Here is a 19,915-nt window from a genome sequence, read left to right on the forward strand (position 1 = left end):
CTATGGTCAGGTACTTGGTAGCTGGGCAAAGCCTGGGGTGTTTAGGAACAGTTGGGCCAGATCTCACAGCTCAGAACACGGAAATGTTAGAGCATCTGCTTGATACACAGCAGCTGTGAGAGCTGCAAAACACAGCCAAAATGCTGGCAATTCTCAAAATGTTCCCAGGGCTTACAAGGCAGAGGTCTGCACCTGTTGCGTATCACTGGGCTGGCATTTTTCATCAACAGGACACCTCTGACCCACCTAATGAATAAGGAGCTCAAAAATCTTCAAGTCAACAGAAACAAGGCCTGGTATTACTTTCAACAGTGACACTGATTTCTCCCTGGCCCCCTCAGAGGAGCGCTCCTGCTGCTTTCCTAAGAGTTTTAAAAATAATGTTATGTATTTTTTATAAGATCAATACATATATTTTACTCTGAAAAATATGGGGAAAAACTATAAAAGAAATAATAAAATAGCCTATAGGTATCCATCAAGAATACAACCTGAGGACTTCTGGTCAAGACGGGCATAGGTAAACACGGTACTAGCCTCCTCTCACAACATCATCAAAATTACAACTAAACTACAGAACAACTGTCACTCAGAACCACCTAAAATCTGTCTGAATGGAAGTCCTACAGCTGGGGAATTAAAGAAGAGGCCACATGGAGACTGGTAGGAGGAGTGGAGATGTGGAATGCACCGGTCCCACACCTACATGTGGCAGGTAAAAATCGGCAGGGAGAGATGTTTCAGTACAGAGGTCCCAAGAGGAGCAAGGGGTCCCAGCCGCACACCAGGCCCCCCGCCCAGGGTTCTGATGCCAGGAAGAGAAGTCTCCATAACTTCTGGCTGTAAAAACCAGCAGAAACTGAGGCTGAAGGAGACAGAGGGCTGCTGGAGTCCCAGGCAGTTCCTCTTAATGGGACCATGCATGGACTTACTTGGACTCAATCCGTCTGAGATCCAGTGCTGGGGCAGCATTTTGAAAGGCACTAGGGACATACAGGGAGGAACTGAAGTGTCTAGCATCAAGGTGAGAGCTGGGGCGAGGACAGCTTTCTCTGAGACAAAAGTACTGGCAGAGGCTATTGTTCCTTCAATGAGCCCTCCCCTCACAGAACTGGCAGGCTGGCATCATATCTGAGTCTCCATCAACCTGGCTCACACTGTTTGCTCTGCCCTGGTGATTCCCTAAGACCCTGCCCCACTCACCTTTCAGGCCCACCCAAGCTATTTACAGGGGCTTTTTGACAGGAATAGCCTGTCTTGGCTTATGCTTCAGATTTTCCTAAAATCTCTCAAACAAGCAGCATCTGGCCTCAGCATGCCCTGTACCTCTCACTAAGTGGCCCCAGGCCTGGCATTGGCAGCAGCAGCCTTGGTTCATAGCTTGGCCTCTCTTGGGTACCTCCAAGCCTGGCACAAGTAGCAGCCATCTGCGGATCCCTTTGTAGCTCATGTCAGGTGGCTCTGGGCAGAACACAGGTGGCAGCTGACCTTGGTCTGCACCTCCCAGGAGGCCCCAGAGCCTGCACACTCAGTGGACAGCTTCAGACCATGTTGAAATACCATCACCCAACCATCTCCACGAACGACACACTCAAGGGGTGGACTCAGCAGGCAGCAGAGCCCCATAAAGTAAGTCCTGCTCTGTGGGGACGAGCTGATTCTCCACAGTGGTCAGAGGTGGGTGGTTGGAGCTAGTCTCTGCAGCTGATAGGCCTGGGGGTAAAACAAAATGTCAACAGCAATCAGGGCTCAACTAAACCAAGAGACTGTACACACACCTTGAGGGCCCAGGAAGGCTGTGCCACCGGACCCTACAGAACACCAATTACATAAGGCCACTCTACCAAGCCCAAGAGATATTCAAGCTCTACCTAATACATGGAAACAAACACAAGGAAGCTGCCAAAATAAGACAAAGCAACATGTCCCAAATGAAAGAAGAGAACAAAACTCTAGACAAAGAACTAAACAAAATGGAGATAAGCAATGTACTAGATGCAGAGTTCAAAACACTGGTTATATGGATGCTCAATAAACTTAGTGAGAACGTCAAAAGCATAAAAAAAGACCAGTCATAAATGAAGGATACACTGGCTGAAATAAAGAATAATTTACAGGGAATCAACAGTAGAGTAGGTGAAGCTGAGAACTGAATCGGCGATTTGGAATATAAAGAAGCAAAAAACACCCAATCAGAACTGCAAAAAAGAAAAAAGAATACAGAAAATGAGGATAGTGTAAGGAGCCTCTGGGTCAACTCTGAGTGTACCACTATTTGCATCATGGATGTGCAAGAAGGAGAAGAGAGAGAGAGCAAGAAACTGAAAACCTATTTGAAAAATAATGACAGGAAACTTCCCTAATTTGGTGAAGGAAATAGACATACAAGTCCAGGAAGCACAGAGAGTCCCAAACAAGATAAACTCAAAGAGGCCCACACCAAGATACATAATAATTAAAATGCCAAAAGGTTAAACACAAAGAGAGGATCTTAAAAGCAGCAAAAGAAAAACAGTTAGTTACCTACAAGGAAGCTCCCATAAGATTGTCAACTGATCTCTCAACAGAAACTTTGTAGGCCAGAAGGAATTGGCAAGAAATATTCAAAGTGATGAAAAGCAAGGGCCTACATCCAAGGTTACTCTTCCCAGCAAAGCAATCATTTACAATTGAAGGACAGATAAAGAGCTTCCCAGACAAGAAAAAGCTAAAGGAGTTCACCACCATCAAACAAGTATTATATGAAATGTTAAAAAGTCTTTTTTAAGAAAAAAAATAAAATTAAAATATAAATAATAAAATGGCAATAAATACATATCTATCAACAAGTGACTCTAAAAAACAAAATAAACGAACAAGCAGAACGACAACAAAAATACCGACTGAAACATTTTAGAAATTTTCTTCCAAGTTTTAAAATATCTTATATTAATCAACTTTTTTTTTTTCAATCCTCAACTGAGGATATTTTTCTACTGACTTTTAGAGAGTGAGGAAGGTAGGAAGAATGGGGAGAGAAAGTAACATGGATAGGAGAGAGACATGGTTGCCCGCCACACATGTCCTGACCAGGGCCGGGGATCCAGCCCACAACCAAGGTGCATGCCCTTGACCAGGAATAGAACCTGTGACCCTTTGGTCCACGGGCCAATGCTCCAACCACTGAGCTAAAACGGCCAGGGCTATTAATCAGCTTTTAATAGTATCAGACTTCACATGTGCCTGATATACTGCTTATCATTTAATGTTATATTGTGAGTACTATTCACAATGTTGCATTATTACTGGAAATCATGATTTTTAATGGTTGCTTTATAAATATACCACATTTTGTTTGTTTCTAATACTATTTCCTTGACAATTAAAAGAGAGAAGAGCCAGGCTTAGTGGCTAAAACAATCTCTAGCTTATTAAACAAATCAGAGTTCAGAGTTTAGGCCCACATAATATAATACAATATAGAAATTAGAGTCTAGCTAGACAAACCTGAGAAAATGAATTAATTTAGCATTATTTTTATTTCTTAATCTCTCTCACATACACACAATTCTTTAAGAATAAAGGTTAAACACTTAGTTGCTGGTGTGAAAGGATTTGGGCTCTATAAGAGGCCCCCAATGAGCAGGCTCACAGCACCAGTTCTGTGCTGGCATTTCCTACCTATGCTATGATAGGCATATCAACACTGCCAGTCACCAAAGGAAGAGACTGGTTTAATAAAGCTGAGGATTTGGAGAGTGGGAAATTGAATGTTTTTTTTTACAAACAACATCGCTATCTCAAAAAAACTATTTTATTTTTGGCAACAAAAGCGTATATATATATACTGTAGAAAATTCAGAAAGAATTCCCAAGTTAATCTTTAAAGGCAATATTCTTTTAAATGCATGTACACTTTGATTTCAATAACTAGACTGTCTAGTCATGGTTCTACTACCACATCCTTCAAGACTCTAAGCAATGCAGCCCTATTTTAATTTCCTTTTTTCCCCTTTTTTTAGCTCAGACTTCTATATCTTCTTTCATAGAAATGGAATGATAAAATCACTTTTGGGATCTCCACTGGCTTTGTGTAACTTATCCCTCCCTTCCTCCCTCCCTCTTCCTGGGTGTGTGTGTGTGTGTGTGTGATTGCCATCACATCTGAGCTGCAAGGCTAAAACAATGAGTCATCTTAGGTAATTACTGTTTGGATTGGAAAACTGGCATAAAAAGGTATGGCCACTGAAGGAAGGGGACAATGTGATAAATGGTAATAATCTAAACATCAAATTCTCATAGTAAAATGGAAAGACAAGCTTACTACTCTATGACTGGGGATGAAAAAATTGATGTTTTAGGTCCCTGCTCTTAATCAGAGATGAATTTCAAGCTGATTTAAATGCACTTCATGCTGTAGTGCTAACTGTTTAGAAAACATGATAGTATTTTGCACTCTAATTTTTCAAAGTCCAACTGAAAAGTTGAAAAATGATGAATTAAAATTTCCCCCCGGGATAAAAATTCATTCCATGCCATGACCAAGATGTCTGTTTAAAAAACAAACATGAGAAGCTATAGAGCTTATTATGTGAGAGTACATGAAATTGCCCAACATAGTTCCTAAATCTATCCTTAAAAAAAAATCTTCTCTCTGAGAGGCCACATTTAACCATGTCAATCATGTGGGAAATGCCCTTATCTCTTCCCCTACCCGCAATCTAACTCTGGTAGGCCACTTAGAAAAGAAATTGCATTTCCCACAAGGTAGAACTGCCACTGCCTAATCTCAAGAGGGAAGAGGGACACTTGCCAAGGACAAAGAGGATGCCTTACAGGACCCGTAAGTTATGTCTTTTGTCCACATACAACTTTAGTACATTGGCAAGGAGTCCTACTCAAAACCATCAGAAATATGGTCAGGCCACATTAGTTCTATAGCTTTGCAGAACTATAGTTCTTTATCTTTTTTGGCAAAAAGAAGTTAAAAAATGAACTTGTTAACATAACCTTTGCTTGTATCAAATATAATGCCAAAAGAGCCATATTCCCCCAATCCTACATTTACCAAGTTGTTAAGGAAAATAACTTAAATTATAAAAAGGGATGGGAGATTTTTTGGTTGATGTACTGAGCACTTTGTTTTTTCTTGCAAGGATTTATCTGCTTACGTATTAGATCCTCAGTTGGCTTCAGAGGTTAGTATTGGATGACATCTAGTTAGAGGACAGTGGTCTTCGCAGAGTGTTTATTTTGACCTCCCTTTCTCTTGAGGAGGGTTAGATGGCTAATGGCTTTTGAAGACAGATGAGCTGTTCCTGTGTTTGATACAGACTTAACTGAAAATTCTAAGTACTCCATGTATGTAACCCATTCATCTATGAGATCTGAATACACTTTCTTAGCACAATTGGCTTTCCAATACTGGGATGGAATGTACAGAGCCAAAGGCCCCTAATAAGTTAATTATATGGCCCATTCTACTGTTTCTGTGTCACTTACTCTAAGTATAGGTTAGTTGGCTGCTACACATTCTAAGAACTCACTTTGAGAGGAATGGGATATCTGCATCATGAAGACTGGACAAGTAGGTGATGATTACTTGGGACTTAAGGTATTTGTCCTTGGGGTACTTAACATTTTGTTGTTTGAAAGACGCTACTTTTTTAAAAGCGAATTTTTATTGATCATTTACTGTGCTCCTGGCAAATTATTTTAATATTTCCTCTGATTTTTCTGTGGCTAGTGCACTACCCTTAATTGGCTACAAAATCTTTTTGTTGTTCTATCTGCGGAAGTCTGCAGAGGCAGGCTAAACTGTCCATATATTAACTGTATAAATGCTAGTGGTAGTTTTGATTTCTCATTTCTCGTAGGTACATCAAGAAAGTCCCAGAACAACTAACATATTTACTTTCCAGAGACATTATTCCCTTAATGGAATTCTTGTCCAGAGGCCCCGCAGAGAGTTCAAGTCTGAAAAGTGAAAATGGGAATAAAATTCATCATCCCAGTCTCAAAGTCCTTTTTCCTCTTAATAACTAAGTTTATCTTTTTGGTCAATAACGTAGTTCAGGATCAGGAAGATGAAGGACAGTGTTAAGTCTCTTCACAAAGGTTTGGAGCTTTGTGCTACATTCTTACTTAAATGCAGCAATTTTGTGAAACAATGGAGTTCTTTGAAAAAATAATAGTAAATCCTCATAATATTTTTGCTACACTGATTAGATAAACTGCATATCAAGTCACACATATTGAAACTAAAAAGTTATATAACTCACTTAACCAACATTTAGTAAATCCCACTGTGCTGTGCCATATCCAGTTTTAGCTGATGGGAATATTAACAATAATATGTGGTCCTAATTTACATTAAAAAATCATGAAATAGCCCTAGCTGGTTTGAGCATCAGCCTGTGGACTGAAGGGTCCTGGGTTTGATTCCGGCCAATGGCACATACTTCAGATGCAGACTCAATCCCAACCCTGGTAGGGGCGCTCACGGGAGGCAACCAATTGATGTGTAGAGACCCTAACCTAGTATGTGCCCTGACCGGGAATCGAGCCCATGACTTTATGGTGTGTGGGACGATGCTCCACCCAACGGAGCCACCCTGGCCAGGGCTCCTCACTTATTCTTAATCTTAATAGGAAAAAATACATCTAAGGAGAGCCCTTATTTTATACTTCTCTCGGAAGAGACATACTAGACAGAAACAAGCCTTACCTAGCCTATACCCTCAGAATAACCTATAAAGAAGTCAAAACTCTGGAATAGGTTTTGAGGTATACCTATATCATCTCCATAAAAAAACTGTATTATTAACACTGAGATCTGGAAAGTTTCAGTGGCTTTAGAGTGAATTTAAGGGCTTAGCTAGAGAGCTAAAGTCATGGGAAAAATGCTATTATAACATAGCCGTGTTTCTTTCGGGAATAGGTCAATAAACTTCTAAAATTTCTGGAAAAATTAAAAGGTAACCTAAAGTTAAAGGCAAGAAACTTCAGAGCTCCAAATCCTAACCCCCACTTCAGAACTATTTTTCATGTATATCTATTTGACTCCCCAAACAAATTTTATAGAGTGTGACTGTCTAACATTTATCTTCCAAAACAGAAATAAAAATATCATGACAAAAGCAAAAAATCCACATTGATGCTACTTATACTATAAATAGTGACTAAGTTCTTACAATATTAGCTCTATACTAAGCAGGGTTCCCTTCATCTGCATCCCTTACAGATGACTTACTATTATTACTTGTTTAGTTAATAGGGAATCACTTAGGATCCATTAACTTTCTCATTCCCTTTGTCTGTGTACTGGTGACAAAGATTCCCTCTTTGATCAAATTTTAGTCAGGCTTTTCTAAAATTTCTTCTCAACTAGGCCCTGACTGGGCTTTTGCGTTCATCTCTGCACCATCTAATTCTAGCAAGAACTCTGCTAAGTTGGTTTATCAAGAATCTCCCATCCTTACCCTCACACACTGCTGGTGGGAACACAAATTGGTACAGCCATTATGGAAAATAGTGTGGAGGTTCCTCAAAAAATTAAGAATAGGGTTACCATGTGACCCAGCAATCCCTCTCCTGCGTACCTACCTGAAAAGTTTGAAAACATTTATTCGTAAATGTACCCCTATGTTCATTGCAGGATTATTCATGGTGGTCAAGACAAGGAAACAACCAGTGTCCTTTGATGGATAACTGGATAGAGAAGACATGGTACATGTATACAATGGAATATACTCAGTCGTAAGAATGAACGAAACACTGCCATTTGCGACAACATGGATGGACCTTGAGAACAGCATGCTGAGCAAAATAAGTCAGATGGAAAAAGTCAAGAACCATATGATTTCACTCATGTGAAAGTAACAAATAAACAAAAACTCATAGACACAGACAACAGCATGGTGGTTACCAGAGAGAACGGGGGTGGGGGAGGAAGAAATATATGGTGACAGGAGGAGGCTTGACTTTGGGTCGTGAGCACACAATGATGTACTACAGAACTGTACCCTTTAAACGTATATAATTTCATTAACCAATGTCACTCCAATAAATTCAATAAAATGTAAAAACCCCCAGAATATCCCATCCTTGATTTTTGATCAACTCAGTATCTGCTCGGCGCCCTCATCCTCCACCCCCCAGGTGACGTGGGCTCGCTCTGGCCTGCCTTCGGCAAGAATCCTGTTAGGTCTGTTTAGCCAGAATCCGCCCTTATCCCTGATGCTTCCCCTTAGTAAGTGTCCATCCACCAACCTCCACTGTTCCTTGGCTATAAATTCTCATTTTCCTTGTATTCAGCACTGAGCACAACCTCTCTCTACTACAGAACCCCATTCAGTGGGCCCTATCCCTACCACAATAGTCCTGAATCAAGAAAATCTGCCTTAGCATTCTTTAACAAGTGAATAACGAATCATTTTTTCTTTAACACTGGGTAAATGAGAGGAATAGGAAATACTCATTTACCACTAGGAGTCCAGGTCCAGGGACCTCTAGGTTGATGACTGAACAATTCTCAGATGTCCTAAATTAAATTACAGCAGGTGGGAGAGTGAGAGAAAGAGACAAAAGTAGTTAACCAGATAAAAGCTGTGGGCCAACTAACAATATATGGCTCACATTCCTGAATTCCATTCCTTGGAGCTTTGAATCGACTTCCAAAGGGCCATCTATTTTTTTTTTTAATAATGTATTGGTTTCTGGAGTACAGCTTGGTGGTTAGACAATCATATACTTTACATAGTGTTCCCCTTGATATTTCCAGCACCCCACTGCCACCATATATAGTTTTTGCAAAATTATTGACTATATTCCCTAAGTTGTACTTACTTCCCTGTGACTACTTTGTAACTACCAATTGGTGCTTCTTAGTCCCTTCATCCAGTCCCTCAAACCCCCTGCCATTTGGCAGCTACTGGTTCTCTCTCTGTATCAATCTGTTTCAGTTTTGGTTTTTAGATTCCTCATATAAGTGAAATTATATTGTGTCTTTCTTTGTCTGACTTATTTCACTGAGCATAATACCCTCTAGGCCCACCCATGCTGTTGCAAAAGGTAAGATTTCTTTCTTTTTTATGGCCAAGTAATATTCCATCGCATATATATATATATATACCACCGCTTTTTTACCCACTTGTCTACTGATGGACATTTGGGTTGCTTCAATAGCTTGGCAATTGTAAATAATGCTGCAATGGACATAGGAGTGCATATATTGTTTCGAATTAGTGTTTTGGGTTTCTTCAGGTAAATCCAAGGGGCCATCTAAGAGAAGTAACCAACCACCATGCATGAACTGCCAGGACCTGTCCAGCACCAATCAAAAGTAGTAAGTATTTCTTCCTTAAGGACTGTGCACCTATCCTAGAACTGACCCCCCTTCACATTTTCCTGCCCCCTTATCTGTAGCCAATGCAAATTCTTTCCAAATACACTTTTCTTCTCTAAAACATAACGTATAGAAGAGCCATGAACTCCAGGACTGGGGACATGTTACCTTCTCCATCTAGTCCTGCTGCTGGTGGGTTAGGCTACGTGCCCCAGGACCTGTCCTTTTCCAGCTAGCATTTGGCTCAATAAACCCTTTCTTTCAGAGAAGCTTTCTGCAGTAAAAGTTTTTTTTGCTTAATAAGGTCACTGAGATGAATAAATTTAATCAGAAATCTTACTACAAATACAAATATTTGGTTCTGAGAGTAACAACTCTTTCTAAAGCTTTCAGAATTAAAGGGTTTTATGGTTTGTTGCAGTGTAGGTGCGTCTATGAAAATTACAAAAGGCCACAGGTTCTGAAATATGAAAAAGTGGGAGTCATTTAAAAAAATAACATGGGATCACTTCCTCTTAGTTACACAGCTCAGAAATCTGTTGTCAATTTTTCCCGAAGCATACATTATCACTTCAGCAAACAGAACAAAACATTCCCAATTTCTTGATCCAGCTATGAAGATAAAAAAAATTCTATACTTAAAGTTGTAAGGAGATAGGAAACAGGGTTTAGAATAAAATAAATCTTGAGATCTGAACTATAGAGTTGCTAACTGCATTTCATTCAGTGAAAACCTACCCTATATTATACAGTATAATAAATGCTACTCAAATAGAGAGAAGTATGCTGGGGGCCTGCCCACTAGTGAGGGAAGGAAATTTCCTGCTGAGCCCATATATTTGTGTGCTCATGGAGGATGTTAAGGCCATAGGTATTACAAGTACTTACTTTAATACTTGGAGAGTTGTAAGATACTTGAAAATAAGATCATTGACCAACAAGAGGGCAGACAAGTATGTACAGATGAAGATAGTGCAGTTAAATAGGCATTAAGTGGAGAGAATGCTATTATGAGGCACAGAAGCTAACCAGCCAAGGGCATATAGATTATGCATACTGAAGGGATGGTCAGATGAGAGACAGTGAGATAACCAGAATCAAGAAAGCCACCCACCCTACTAGATTCAGAAATGCTAGGAGCAGTGTGTATTCCAAAATTTTTCTTCTTTACTCTTTTTTTTTTTAATCCTCACCCAAGGATATTTTTCCATTGCTTTTCAGAGACAGTAGAAGGGGAAGAGAGAGAGAGAGAGAGAGAAACATCAATGTGAGAGAGACACACCAATTGGATGCTACTGCACCAGCCCCAAGCAGGGCTGGGGATCAAGCCTGCAACCGAGGGACATGTCCTTGGCCAGAATCGAACCTAGGACCCTTCAGTCTGCAGGCTGAACTGAGCCAAACTGGTTAGGGCCTTCCTTGCTCTTAAGAACTAATAAAGATAAAAAAGCATCTTTGATTCAGTTCTTGGCTTGAGGCTTAGCTCTCTATAACAAGTCACTTATTGTATTTTACTGAACAATGTAGGGGTACATACAATAAAGTAAAATAAACTAAAATAAAGTAAAATAAAATAAAATAGTGGAATGACTTCCCCCCTGTAAAGTTCCAGGGCTAATCACTTACAAATAAGAAATTATAGGGGGAAAAGTCTAGTTGGGGGGGAAGGCAAAAGAGGAAGAAGAGAAGTTATACTTGTTTGAGTAGGCAAGCCAAATGAAGGCTGATGCTGAATTAAAACAAAAATTTTTTAAAAAATTTGTTTTTATTGATTTCAGAGAGGAAAGAAGAGGGAGAGAGAGATAGAAACATCAGTGATGACAGAGTCATTGATCAGCTGCCTCCTGCACACCCCCTACTGGGGATCGAGCCTGCAACCCAGGCATGTGCCCTGACTGGAAAACGAACCGTCAGATCCTGGTTCATGGGTCGATGCTCAACCACTGAGCCATGCCAGCCAGACTGATGCTGAATTTAAAAGGAAAAAATTAGTAGGCAGTTAGCCACAGGCAAAAACGATGGCCTTCAACTCTTTAACTCATGCTGAACTCTGATCGGCTGAGGTCTGATGCCTAAAGTAGCCCTGCTATAATTGTTTTCTGCAGTCAAGCACAACAGTACTTCTTGGCATTACTACATGTCTGCTAGACAGGGGGATCTGGAAAACAGCAACATGCTTGTTGCCTGCTGGGCACAACACAATAACAATCTTATTACAACATTTCATTTTCTTCTCTCTTTAATGCAATATACCAAGTGCACTGGGTGTGGACGGGAAGGCCAAGCGGAGTTGCTGGAATTGCCAGGGGTAAACAAAAGGAGCCTCCTAACCTTGATAGTGTCTCAAAAAATAAGGAATGACAAAAATGGATGTGAATCTAACTGACAGGGAACACATCCATTGGCTCCTTTCACAGTCTACAAGAATACAGAGAAGAAAAGAGCCAAGCATGATTATCTAGTAACTATGGGATTTGATAGCTTATCTGTACAAGAGCTCCCAAACAGAGGTCCGTCTCTGGAAGAGACTCTTCTGTGATTAGCAGTGGTTTCAAGGTCAGGTTAAAGGTGTGTGCGTGCATACTGTGTGTGTATATAGAAGAGGTGGAGAGTAAACAGACTCTGGTGTCAAATCAAACACAACAGACGATGGGGATATTTAGAAGTCTCCTGCTGTGGCCACCAAGAGCCTCATTCAGTGTCTGAAGCCTTTGATAGACATGCCTCCTCATTAAACAGTGCTTAATAAGAGGGCACCGGTGAGAGGGAAGGAGAGTTTACCCATCACCTGGAATGCAGAGGAAAATATAAATGTATCTGTAGCTGTAAGTATCAGAAGCGGATATCTGCGTTATTTAGAGAAAGACAAGTTATATACAGGAATTTGATCTCTTAATGCTGAAATCGGAAATCGGAAACAAACGACAGGTCAGAAACATCTGCGACTGGGTGTGCGTGACAAGGAGCATGCGCAAGGCTGCAGTGGAAGGGGTGAGGGGCACGGCGGGAGGGAAGACCTGAGCAGAGGGTCCTTAGCCAATATTTTCAGCTTTAGCACAGCTTACAGCTCTATATAACTGAGAGGACAGAAATGGTTCTGAGTATTATAAGAGAGCACTTCAAGAACTGAAACCATGTGAGGACAGGAGGCACAAAAGGTGTCTGCTTAACTTCTTCCTCTCGCTACTATAAACTGAAATAGAGCTAGGTTCTCGGTGAGCCGGCAGCTAATTCCAGGAAAGGCATGGGTGTCCATCCCTACCTACCACAGCTTTGCTTTATCCCCACACACTGTTCTTCTTTTTCTTTCCTCTCTTCCTCTTCTCTCCTCCTGACCTACCCAAGTGAAGAACCTTTATTTCCACTCCACACATCCCCACACTCCAAAAAATGTCATATATCTGAGAATCTAAGAGGGATCTTGGCTGCTCTAAGTTGTCCGTTCTGGATTTATGTCTGCCATAGTCAATCAGGAAATCATATTTAAAAAGCAGATTCTTTCTGAAAATGTTATATACCATGAACAAATCCCATGGATTAACAATTTCCAGACATCACCCCTTTTACCTTGGGAATAATCTAGGCTATGGGTGGGGAAAAAGGTTTGGGAAAAACAAGAACTAGGAAGACGTTTTTCTGCCCATTTCCTTTATTTGAGAATAAAACCTCCCATACAGTCACTGAGTTAACCCACCCCTCCCCCAGCTCTAAAAGGTAAACTTGGTTGGCATAACACACACTCTGACAGACACCACCGTTCTCACATTACCAGCTGTTGGTGCCTAAGCAAAGCTTTATTATTTGAAGATATAAAGTGACTGTAACAAAAGAGGCTCTGCGCAGAAATACCGAAATCCTACACGTGCTGACCGATGATCAACTCTGAAGTGCAGTGCACGGAGCAGCCGGCCCCCTGGAGTGGGAGACAGCCTGGTGGGAAAGGGCAAACCCGAGGTTCTGACAAAGCCACCATGTCCCGAGAGGGGACCAGCAAGAGGAAAAGTGCGGTGCAGGCAGGCCGAGGGGAAGGCTCCCGGGAGCCACAAATGGTACATCGGGACTGAAGCCTGTGAGGCTACGCTATCTGACAGAGTAAGTAGGATCCTAGTAGAGTTCTAAGGGACTTGATAGTGGAAGGAAAAAGTTAAGTATGTACAGAATCTTTATAACTGCTTTACGTACCAGGTTCTAGCCCGGCCTTTCAGTACAAAGCTACCATACACATGCACCAACACCCTAATTTTGCATCAGTTTTAGTGAGGAAATACAAAGGATACAGACCACGTTTCTGATATATCAGAGTACCTAATATACGCCACGGTGTTCAGAAAATAAAAAACAGAATGAAAGAGTGAAACGGAAACCCTAGAGGTCAAGCAAAGAAGAACAGGGAGAAGGGAATGAGAAAAACACCTTTCCTTCACCGTGTTCATCTGCTGTGTTAGTGCTTTCCCGAGGCCTCTTTACAGGGAGTCAACTTTTGATGTCATAGACTTTAACTGTGACTAACAGGAAGAATAGTTCCCCCATGCTTTAACCAGTATGCCCAAATATATGCACCACACAATCTGGGGGGATTCTTCATACCCAGGTGCCTTGTGGGTTTCAGCAGCTATAATCTCACATATGAGATGCTATTGCGGACAAGAAAAGAAAACCTTTCTTGGATCACCCACAGGGAGCAAAGGTTCTGCCCCCTTATTCATCTAAGCCAGGGGTGGGGAACATCGGGCCCACTGGCAATACATGATCTGTGAAATCATTTGGTCTGGCCCTCCCAAGGCAACCGCTGGTGGGATTTGAAATACAATAAATCTAGGAGCTTTTTTCATGGCTAATTTTTAAGTTAATAATTTTGTACGGCCTGATAATGATGTTATAAATATACGAATGGCCCTTGGCAGAAAAAAGGTTCCCCTCCCCTGATCTAAGCAGTAAGATCTCATGCTGTTTGGTCTGATATACTTCTGTTAACTGTCTATCTAATAAATCGCCCACACATTATCTCGCAGATGTACCATCAAAGAACACTGTGAAGCCACTATAAGGCTGACATGTGAGTCCAATGCTGCACATTCAATATACCTGAAGATTTCATGAACATGCCGATCTCAATGATCATATTGCTGTGCTTGAGAATAAAGCATCAGGTTCACATGCTACTTAAAACACATATATGTGTACACACACACACACATGCAGTGTGGTCTGCTTGGCAGAGGCCAGGCTCCTCTGAACTGGAGCTCTTGCATCTTCATATCCCCTGGAGCAATTCCAACTTGTATCTTCTAGGAAAGCAGTTGTTTGGCTGCTTGCCTTATGTGCTCTCATGTTAGTTACTTCCCTCATGAAATTTTTTGTTAGTTAGCCATGGAATTAAATTAACTTAGGTAGTCCTCTGCATGAATTTTATCTATTTTACATTTCTCTGACATAAGCTGCTGCGGCATCTCACACCTTACAACACTACATTTCAAGCAGACACAGAGCTCTCCATTCTTTCGTGTCAGGGAAGGCAATGTGGCTGGCTGTGGCCATGACCATAAACATGACCCACCCATTCAAACACTGTAGCCATGAGCACATAGGCCCTTTGCTGGCAATCATGTTAATTACTGGGCATCAGTTTCAGAGACTGTGATGATAAAAGGGTTTTTACCCAGAGGCTGCCCTCACCAGAGACAGATTCGCATCACTTATGTTACATGCTATAAAATCTTTGCACTGTCTTGATGACTCTGTGAAGCAGTGCAGAACTACAGAGAACAGTGCAGTAGTTACGAGCATGGGCTCTGGACATAGACTGTCTGGCTTAACTCCAGGGTCTGCAACATTCTAGCTATGAGACTCAGGACTAGTGACTTTCGGGACAGTATATTTTATGAAATTATAATAATTAGTATGTCCACCACATGCTAAGCTTCTTCAATAATTATTAACTACTGTTATTTTCAAGAATCTGTTTCACCATCTGTAAAATGGTAATAATAATAATGCTCACTTGCACTCAGCTTCAGATTCAAGGACTGTGGACGGTTAGATAATGAAGAGTTGGATAAGCAATACAACAGACCAGAAGTTGGTAAGTTACAGTCCATGGGCCAAATCCAGCGCTGAGAGCTGTAGTTTTGGCAGAATGTGTAGTCCACAAAGTATAAAATATTACTATTTGGACCTTTACAAAAACATTTGCTAATCCCCACAATAGGCCAATTCCAGACAGCAGGGTAACTATAATAGTAGAGAGGAAATTCTTATATTTTTCTCACAGATTACCTAAAAAATAAATAATAATTACTGCAATTGGTCAAGGTGAGAAGCATCAAGCTGTGATGCAAGGAAAACAACTGAATTTGCCCCACTTTCTAAATGAAAAATTCAAGACTCAGAGAGGTAACCTGCTTTGTAAATATGGATGACGTTTTGGAGATCACCTAAGTCACCTACCCTCTTCCTCTTGCCCCACTTTCTAAATGAAAAATTTAAGACCCAGAGAGGTAATCTGCTTTGTAAATGTGTAAGCTACTCAGTAGTGTCCTTGCATCACAGCTTGATGCAGAACACGCAGGCTTTATTTCACGGCTCTTTATCTGACTAGTTCCTGTGGGCAAATTAACTTTCAGAACTGTAACTGGGCTGAGCTTTCAGATTGTGTTCTCTATTTTCTAAAACAAAGAAGACTAAAAATAATTTGGGATATTTTGTAGAGGAACCAAAGCTTCTTGATAATAAATACAGGGTGTCTCCCAAAAATGCATAGCTCAATTGATCTTTCTTTCTCTTCAGATTTAACCCATTGGAATGAATGAGCATTCAAGGCGTGTGTGCATTTTTTTGGGACACCCTGTATATTCCCACGTCTCTTCTATTACTGTGCCCATTCGGGCCCACAGCTTTATTCTCCAGGACAAAGGAAGACGCTCTTAACTGGCCTTGCTTCCAGTACTTGCCCTTTGCTGCCCATCCTCTACAGGCTGCAATGTTATACTGAGGTCTTCGTGATCACCTGCTGCTTGCTGCACCAGCCTCATGGCTTGTCACCTCCATCCCTGCTCTGTGGTAGATTTAAAATAAGTCCACAAATTCTTCGACATTCCTCCCTTCAAAAAGTAGAGCCTAAGACACTCTGCCCCCTTCAATGGGGGATGGTCTTAGTGAGTTGCTTCTAAGGAACAGAATGTGGTAGAGTGATAGTACACCGTCACTTTTGATTCTAGGTCATAAAAGACATTATGGCTTCCTCCTTGTTCTCCTGAATCACTCATTTTGGGGTAAGTCAGCCACCGTGTCACGAGGACATGGCAGCAGCCTTGTGGAGGGGTCCATGGTAAGGACCTTGTGGTAAGAAACTGCAGGTTGTTGCCAACAGCCAGCATGAACTGTGGGTAAGCCACCTTGGAATTGGATGCTCCATCCTCAGAACTGGATAACTGCAGTCCCCCTGACATCTTGACTGTGACCCTAAGACACTCCAGGTAAGGACTAAGGATTAGTTGCTAAGCTGCTCCTGAATTCCTGACCCACAGAAACCAGTGAGCCAACAAAGGTTTGTTTTATGCTGCCAAGTTTTAGGGTAACGTGTTATGTAGAAATAGTAATTAGTACACACTATCCAGAGTGAATTACCAAGATTATATCAAGCTGTCATGGTGTTTATGCTTTTGCATCTTTGCAAGTGCTAAAGCACTGTCTAAACGTATGTCTGCTTGGCAAATGACTACTGAGGCAGCTCACGTGTCACCTCCTCTGTGAACCTCTAGTCTCTTGTGGAGAACTGGGTGTTTCTATTGCACTTGTATAGTTTTTTCTGTTGGAGAAAATCTGTTGTTTAGTATTTGTTTTGGGGTCTTAAGACATTTATTTTATTCCATATACCTAGTGCAGTGTAGGTAGGAGGTAAACTCCCAATAATATTTTTGCGTCAATTTTCTCATTTCAGTCAGTTTCAAACAAACAATAAAAAGTTCAAACCACACTTATGGAATTATTCTCTGTAAACTTAGGACCCAGATGCCAATGATAAGGAGTATGGAAAACGTGCTTTTCAGTTTGTTAAAACATAAATTCAGGGATAAACATCCTGGTTTAATTCCTGGAAGATGTAACAATATAAATACTAGATTTTAAATAGTGACCCACCAACAAAATGACTATGAGAAGGAAAACATTTAAGATGTTTTCATTTAATACTAAAAATGGCCAAAGCAAAACTTGAATAACTTATTTTACAGGAAAAGGAACCCAGAGAGTCTAAGAGCTTTCTAGGTTCGCCAAATCCTTCCTCATGCAAAAGTTTCTGATTCTAGTCTTGAAACTGAAGAAGAAAGGATGGTATGTGTTCAGTGTTGACTATCTTTCAATGGAAAGAAATGAAATCTTGCTAACAAGTGGTTTGCCTTAAAACCTGAATTTTCACCAAAAAGAATCAGCCATCTGTTTTAAATATTTTAAAGACTAAGCCTCTATTTGTGCTTTGCTTTGATCTACTAGGATAATAGGAAGACAGTGATACAGTCCAGCTACACCTCAATCAAGTGTGCTCATTTAATTTATCCCAGAAACGCCGACTGCCAGATCCAGCTGGAAACTTCAGCCTCATCACCCCCGGATTGGGAAGAAAGAGGACATCACACATCAAGGGGGAATAACTCTTTTGTTTTGGTTGATGATGCATTTTTGTGTCTAAGAAACTACTCCTTTAACCCAAAACAGATAATAATCTTAAAGACAGAGAGAATGTATAGAAAATAACAAATTAGTGAGGAGCTGAGGACAAGTTAATGAAAGGAACACTGTAGAACCCTATGGTAACAAGAGTACTGTTTAATAGTTCAGATAAAATGTGAGTCAAATCATATACTCCAAAACATAACTGTAAAATAAAAATGTGATATAACAGGCAAGTGCTAAGCCTGTCTTCCCAAACTGGTGTTTAAAGGGGGCTCTATCATATGTGAACTAGGAACTGTGGGTAATGAAGTTGATAATTCTAGAAGGTGCGCTGGATATTGACTGGAGCTAAGATCAGTCTGGGAAACTCATAAACATGAATGAATAGAATAACCCTGTTAGGATACAGAGGAAATTAAAAGATTAAAAACAGCTAGTACTAATGAATAGAACTTTAAATAAACTACATGAAACTTTTCTTTAGTGTAAAACTCATCAGTATTTTATTCAATAAATATTTATTGAGCTCTATAGGATTCCATATTTTCATATGACTGTGAAAAACAAGTTGTAAAGAATTTTTTTGCACTAAGTGCAAGCATATATTTGTTGTCCAGGATGGATGTCTAAATCGTAAATATTACCACAAACAAGAGGACTGGCTCTTCCCCATATGTTAAATGCTCATCATCATTAAGAAAAAACTTGTGGATTTGAGAGCATATGTTCCAGAGATGTTTAAAACACTATAATTTTCGGTCTAAAGTAAATCAAGTGAGTCACAGGACAGTGTCACCTTCAATCATTCAGCAGAAACTACAAAAATGCAGGATGTTCCTGTGAAACACTAAAAATGTGATCTTAAAAATACATTAAGAGAAAAGTCTCTTCTACAAATTACTTACAACTTACTCGTGTGGCCTAAGAGCTCTCTGCCTCCACAGAGCTCAGGTAATCACTAAGCCTGTCAGGAAGTACTTAGAACCACAGTGCAGAGGTGGTGGCTTCTGCTTCTTTCTATTGCCTAAAAATCACCCTAGATCAGGAGAAAAAGTCACCTGCCACCATGGGGTGCTTCTTCTTCTTTAAAAATGTTTTTATTGATTCCAGAGAAAGGAAGGGAGAGAGGGAGAGAAAGGGAGAGGGAGAGAGGGAGAGAGAGAGAGGGAAAGGGGGAAGGGGAGGGGGGAGAGAGAGAGAGAGAGGGAGAGAGAGAGAGGGAGAGAGAGAGAAACATCAATGATGAGAGAGTCATTGGTCTGCTGCCTCCTGCACGTTCCTCACTGGGGATCAAGTCTGCAATCTGGGCATATGACCTGACTGGGAATCCAATCATGATCTCCTGGTTCATGGGTTGACGCTCAACCACTGAGCCATGCCGGCCAGGCTACCATGGGGTGCTTCTTAAAGGTAATTAGGTTTGACTTAACATTTGTGGATAACTTTCCATGCTGCGATGCCTTGGAGTGGTATCTATGTTGTTGCTCAGGCAGTACTGGTGAATGTGGCAGTTAAAAAAAACAAAGTCTTCATTTTTTTGGATCTACATATTTAGCTGTTTTGGAATGCAGTTGTTTCCTTATCAAGTTTCAAATATAAGACTGCTACAGTCACATCACACACACACACAAAAGACTTTGGGCTTTAAAACAACGAGTAGGTGAAAGACAGTTTGAGATACTTCTAGGCTGGTGACCAGTTATCAAAGAAATTCTAGTTGGGAATAAAACATGTAAATTTAGCTGAAAACCCCTGTGTTGTATCTCCTGGGGGCCTAAATGTCCTAGTGGGCCACCAGGAGGGCAAAGTCAGCTATCTCAAAGGAATGACATCAGCCGTAATACTTCTAAAGCAGAAAAATGTTTTTAAAGAAAAAAGTGGAGTTCTTGGGTCTTGCTTCCAAGATTGCCAAAAAATACT

General features: G+C 40.7%; 1 protein-coding gene across 4 annotated transcripts in view; it reads right to left on the minus strand.

Moving 5' to 3' along the window:
• Positions 1-19,915, minus strand: part of ERC1 (ELKS/RAB6-interacting/CAST family member 1) — a 425,945-nt gene that overhangs the window by 40,540 nt on the left and 365,490 nt on the right. The window lies entirely within an intron of this gene.

Source organism: Miniopterus natalensis, chromosome 2, assembly GCF_054644295.1.
Source record: "Miniopterus natalensis isolate mMinNat1 chromosome 2, mMinNat1.hap1, whole genome shotgun sequence".
NCBI classification, from domain to species: Eukaryota; Metazoa; Chordata; class Mammalia; order Chiroptera; family Miniopteridae; genus Miniopterus; species Miniopterus natalensis.